This window comes from Sesamum indicum, linkage group LG3 (genome assembly GCF_000512975.1).
Source record: "Sesamum indicum cultivar Zhongzhi No. 13 linkage group LG3, S_indicum_v1.0, whole genome shotgun sequence".
NCBI classification, from domain to species: Eukaryota; Viridiplantae; Streptophyta; class Magnoliopsida; order Lamiales; family Pedaliaceae; genus Sesamum; species Sesamum indicum.
Window position 1 is genome coordinate 7,514,797 of NC_026147.1, and position 5,908 is coordinate 7,520,704.

The window sequence follows — 5,908 nt, forward strand, 5'->3', positions numbered from 1 at the left end:
TTTGTGGTTTCGATTGGGTTTTTGTGATTTCGAGGGCTTTCAACATTGGGGCCCCACCTCGTACCATCCTGCTTTTTATTGTTTGTTCGATTTAAGAGTGAAAAATGTTAATCACCGTATAAATTATATTTTTTTTGGGGTAAATTCCTATCGATTTTTTTTAAAATTTATCATAATTACGATATTCACTTATTATTTTTAAAAAATTATAAACACTTCTCTCAAATCAACGATTACCTAACAAAGATCTTCTATAATAAACTGTCATGAGGGGATATTAATTAGACGATCATTAATTTTAGAAAAATATTTGTAACTTTTCAAATATAAAGATGTATTCATAATTATGATAAATTTTAAAAGAGTTCACTGTAACTTACCCTATTCTTTTTGGGTTTAATAGTTCAAAGCTCAACAAAGATGAATTTGCCCTCTCAACGAATAAAATCAAGCAACGTACAAAAATTACCTGTCCCACCCAATAACCCACATGGATAGCTATTAATTCACAAGATATTTAAAGGCGGTCATTGTGACACATGGGTAGCCAAAACTTCTAACAAATGACCCTCTATAAATATTGAGGTTCTAATACACAAGTACGCATTTATAACAAGCAATTCTATCTCCTCAACAAATTTTAATTAGGCATCGAAGAGTTTTAGTTAATACAGATCTAAATTTTGTTACCAACTTTATCATCAAACATAGTTGGTCTTGATGGACCCCACCTTACATTGATTAGCTGATGTAGATTCATGTGTACCCTAGTTCCAGTTCGGATCACTACTTCATCGGCAATCTCAGCTCAAATCACATACAAATGTTTACTATTTAATATTTTTATTTGATATTTTATTACATAGTAAGTATTTTCATTGCAAAATCTCTTCTAATATTATCAAATATAAGGATGAAGTTTTATAAATAAATAAATATAAAATCTCACGGGTCCCACCGAGACTATTTGGTGTGTAGAAAGCGGTAAAGAGATGATGGGAGGGGGGAACGTTGTGGAGCCCACCTGTCGGGTTAATAAAGGTACAAAGTCAACCAAATTGAGAATGAGTGAAAGCTTGAATCCGGGTATGCGGGCCACCCACTGCCCATGTGACTCTGCTGCTTTGTCGGATTTCCAGGGTCAAGTTTCGCGACCGACACGTGTTTCCTAATTATGGGGGTATCACCCGATTCAAACGTTTGCATGACCTGCCCCAATTTCGAATACTACATTATATTTTAGTATTATAATTAGGGTAGATGTTACATTTAGCCTCTTAATTTTTTCTAAAATGTTTTAATTTTTTAAGGTTTTTTTTTAATTTTAATATTTGTCTCATCTTGATCCCGCTAACCATTTTTCGGAAAAAATATGATCGGATTTCGATTTTCTGGAGGTAAGGTGGTTAATAAATTTGATTTTATTATTTTAGTCCCTAAAATATCCTTGTGAACTATGAATTACTCATTTTTATTGTTTTTAAATTCTTTTAATGGGCTAAGTAGACAATTTTTACAGATTTTCAAAAAAATTCATTCATGTCCTCCAGTTTTTCTATAATTTTTTTAAAAAAAGGTAGAATACAGTAAGAACAAAATTGATAATTCCATTCCTCCATCTAACGATTACAAGATTTTATTAAATATTAAAATAATTATATCAAATTTTAGGAGAACTCATTGTAATATTTATCTAAAAAAAATAAAAAGTATGAAAAGATTTTGAAGCTTATTGCAATCGAATTTGACATCTCCTATTTTGAGCCCTGCACAATTTTCTAAATTTACGATTAGGTTCTGCTTCATATAGCATTTAATCAATTTCATGCCCATTTTTTTTCCTTATTTTGGAAATGGAACATTGACAATCACACACATCATGTACTACTCAAATTGGGCACGGCAGGAATTTTTTGGGCCTATTGCACTTTATGGTTACAGTACTAATAGAATTAAGCAGTCATGATTAAATATTTTATCATAATCTTCCTAAATAATATGCAATTATAGTGATTTTGGCACGCTTGATATTTACGAACCATTTTTTGGTCGGTTTCCTGATCTGGTTAGACATTGTGAATTATGATTTTATATGAAATTGACTATGTTTTTCTATTAAAGTGTAATGAAATTGACCACCCAACAATCGATGAATTCATTGGAATTTGAATATATGTTAAAACGGTTGAAATTATTGAATTGATTGGAAATAAATATTCAGATAATTGGAAGAATTACAAGGTCACCATAAAATTTAAAATTACCAATATATATCTATAAATATTATAGTCTTTTATGGTGGACTTAAATATTTAATATTTTGCAACTGAAATTGGCATTATAAAAAAATAATAATTTTTTGTTATACTGTAAATGATTATGACTAAAAAATCGTATTAATCACAGACAAACAAGACAAATGCGAAAACTTAATTTTCTTACCGTAATTAATTAATATTTTTTTAGCTATAATTAAAATATTTATCTTGATTTTAACTATGGCTAATGTTTTGGCGTCACTTGCAGAAACAACGCCTAAAGGTTGTCGTAGAGCCATAGTTTTCACCATGATTTTTTTTTTCCTTTTGACCCGATAATTAACTGTAGCAAAAACTCAAATTTCTACTAGTGTTGGGGCGTTGAGTTTGAATCTACCAAAAGTATTAATTAGTGTTTATTTAATTTAACTAATATCGATTTGTTCTTTTTATAGATTATAGTCCATCGTATCATTCAATATATTCAAATCAAAGATTAATTCAATATAGCGATAATTTTAAATTAAAAATATTCAAAAAAACAAAAATAACGGATAAGTATATAAAAATAAACATATGTATGCATGCATTGATCATGGCGCTTGAACACCACGGCCTTTTAATTTATGACAAATTATTGCAATATTATTTGGGATAATTACACTCCCCTTGAAATTTGGTGTAATTATATTTAAACTTCCTGTAGTTTGCAAATTAAATCTAACACCCTTGAGTTCTGTTTTCATCTAACAAATTAAGTTCTTACGCTAGTTAAAAGGCTTAAAGATAATTTTCGTCCCCTAACTTCAGACCATTCTCGTTTATTCCCCTAAGTTACTAGGGCTCCATTTTGGTCCCGTAAAATTGAAAAAATCTCAATTTTGGTACAAATTTGATCGGAAAGTTGAGTCACTCATCGGGAAAAGTCACATGCCAGGCATGTGACTTTTTAAATTGGGGCTTGCATTGTGATTGGCTGAAAATAAAAGGCTTAAAAGCAATTTTCGTCCCCTAACTTCAGGTCATTCTCGTTTTAGTCCCCTAACTTCAGGTCATGTCTTCACCACATCATTTTTTTCAGCCAATCACAATGCAAGCACCAATTTAAAAAATCACATGCGTGGCATGTGACTTTTTCCGACGAGTGACTCAACTTTCCGATCAAATTTGTACCAAAATTGAGATTTTTTCAGTTTTACGGGACCAAAATGGAACCCTAGTAACTTAAAGGACTAAAACGAGAATGGTCTGAAGTTAGGGGACGATAAATTGCCTTTAATCTATAGTTAAAATTCACTAAATTTGCTAATATTAATAAAAAATTAAAAAAAATTGATATTTTTCCACATTGACCGATTACTGACTTATTGCATGTCAAATAATTTTTTCGGACTAAACTACCCTTATAATAGTGAAGATATATCTCCTCATATTCGTTAACGCCTGAAGACGTATGAGGATAATTTGATCATAAAAAAAATTATTTGACCTGCAATAAGTCAGTAATAGGTCTATCACTAGTTAATATAGATTTTTTCTAATTTCTTTTTTGTTGATATCTACGAATTTGATGAATTTTGATTAACGGATGGACTTATTTATTAGTTGGAAGCAAACATCAGCAGTGCTAAATATAATTTCTCAAACCATAAAGAATTTATGCGTAATCACATCAAACCTCAAGAAATGAGAGCGTACTTATCCCATATTATTTTTCTGCATATTGAAAATTATTATAATATTAGAAATTATTAATTTTGGGCATGTGAGACTAAAATATGCATCAACTCAAGATTCTGTACCTAATTATAGAGTCTTGTTAGGACAAACTAATTCTATGATTCAATGAAATGAACAGGTTTGACCCCTTACATGCATGTACATAACATATATAATCTGGAAAAACATGGGCAAGGGGACATCACTTCCTTAATTCTTTTAATTTATTCTTAATCACTTGCTAATTCTTTATTAATATTTATCTAGTTCATAACCCATCATCGGTTTAATTAATTAATTTCGCAAATTTCAAGAATTGGGTTCAACTAACTCGAACTGAAGTTCCATCTTGTCCTAGTTACATGGATAGACAAGCTTTGATTATTTTGTTAAAATAAAAACTTATAAATCTATTTTTCATCAAAATAATTAGTGGCTCGTCATTTTTTTTAATCGGAGCGATAATTACATTATTAAATATTACTATATCAAGAAATATATCAATATATATATATAAATCCTCATAAACAATTAAATTATAAAAAATAGTGAAATAATAAATTATAATAAGTTCACATAAAGTGGAATAAATATCCAAAATGAAGTAATAAATTACAATAAATAGACATAAGTAAAATAAATATCCACACATCTGGAGACCACACCCCTACTTATTCATAAAAATCACAGTATATATAGTAATTCTATTAGACCTACTTACTGTTTATATTTATTTTACTAACTACAGTAAAACCTCTATAAATTAATACTCTATAAATTAATAAACTCTCTAAAATAATAAAATCCTCCGGTCCCGACTTGGGCCTTTGTAAAAAATCATCAAATTCGATAAGATAATAAAATAATAAATTTTCAAAAAATTTCTTTATAAATATTAGGTCCCATTAAAACTCTAAATTAATAATTCATAAATATTACAATTATAAATATTATGATAATTTACTAAAATATGAAATCTGTAATGTTTTACGCATTTGATTATTCATGGATGATTTTACGATGCCTTTTAGATGAGAAGACATGGTTGGGTGTTATGAATTATTTTATTATCATATTGAGATTTATGTAGTATATGTTTCATTCATCATGCATGAATATATTTAATTGGTTATAATAGTTATTTAAGTGCAACGAATTAATGTAAACATATATATTTAAGTAATTCCAATGAATTGACACATGTGTCTATGAATATAATAGTTAATTGCTGCATGAATATAATCAATGAAACATATATGAATTTATTTATTTTCAATACATATGTACTAAATTTGCTAAATTTAAAAAGTCTCTCTTTTAATTAATAAAATATTAATTTATCGATAAATTAATATCTCTCTAAATTAATAAAATTTCATGGTCCCAAGGTTATTAATTTATAGAGGTTTTACTGTACTGAGGTCTAACTATACGACTAGGGTTCTATGAATCTGGATTCGAGTCCCGCCAGACGTGTATATTAGGTATCCATTTTAATTTTAAATGAATTTATTGTAAAGTAATTAACACAAATAGTTGTAAAATGTGTATTGAATCGTATTATGATGTAATGCTGTAATTATCTTATATAAAAAAAAATAATTATATTTACACCATCGGATCTATGTATTGAAAAATACAGATACACGTACCTACCAGAAACGTCAACATCAGTTATATAAATTACTTGTACATTTTGAAAAATTACATTATACGCAAATATCAACATTATTACACGAACTATTTTTGTTTTTTGGCTGTTGGGGGTGATTTCTATAATTACAAAAAAGACGATAATAATTTGTAAAAATAAACAATAGGTCACGGGTATAAATACAACTATCTCTACAGAAAAAATAGCTTTTAAATAAACAAGATAAATTAACCATAATAAAAAACAGAATAACATTATATAATGTCTCACAAAAACA